General features: G+C 44.5%; 1 non-coding gene across 1 annotated transcript; it reads right to left on the bottom strand.

Moving 5' to 3' along the window:
• Window positions 1-207: 207 nt before the first annotated feature.
• LOC131633529 (small nucleolar RNA R71) lies at window positions 208-314 on the bottom strand. The gene has a single exon (XR_009293340.1). It is a non-coding gene; the product is annotated as a small nucleolar RNA R71 (small nucleolar RNA).
• Between the last annotated feature and the right edge of the window lie 291 nt (window positions 315-605).

Genomic DNA, 605 nt, shown 5'->3' with positions numbered 1-605 from the left:
CTCCATTTATCTGTGTTCGTGCAATATGCCGACACTGTCAAAGCTAACAACGTTAGTTCCGAAGCTATTCGATTACGTCTTTTTCCTTTCTCCTTGAGAGATAGAGCTAGAGCGTGGCTTCAATCCCTGCCTTCGAACTCCATAACCACATGGGACGAATTGAAGAGAGTGTTCTTGGCGAGATATTTCCCGCCTAGCAAAACTGCTATGCTCAGAGGTCAAATCAACGGATTTACCCAGAAATATAACGAATCACTCTTCGAAGCTTGGGAACGTTATAAGGACATGCTTAGACTATGCCCTCATCATGGACTCGAACCATGGCTGATCATCCATACTTTCTATGGTGGTCTCTTGTATAACACTAAAATGACTATAGATGCCGCTGCTGGCGGAGCATTGATGGACAAGCAACATGATGAAGCATATAACCTCATAGAGAACATGGCACAAAACCATTACCAATGGGGTGGAGAACGAGCTGCTCTAGAGAAAACCCAAACCAAAGGAGGAATGTACGAAATAAGTGGTATAGACCGCGTTAACGCGAAAGTAGACGCTTTAACTCAAAAGATCGAGAACCTAACCGTCACTCCATCAGCCAC

This window comes from Vicia villosa, unplaced genomic scaffold (assembly GCF_029867415.1).
Source record: "Vicia villosa cultivar HV-30 ecotype Madison, WI unplaced genomic scaffold, Vvil1.0 ctg.001134F_1_1, whole genome shotgun sequence".
Classification (NCBI taxonomy): domain Eukaryota; kingdom Viridiplantae; phylum Streptophyta; class Magnoliopsida; order Fabales; family Fabaceae; genus Vicia; species Vicia villosa.
Note: the sequence above shows the minus strand (reverse complement) of the source record. Positions and strands in the feature narration are given on the sequence as shown.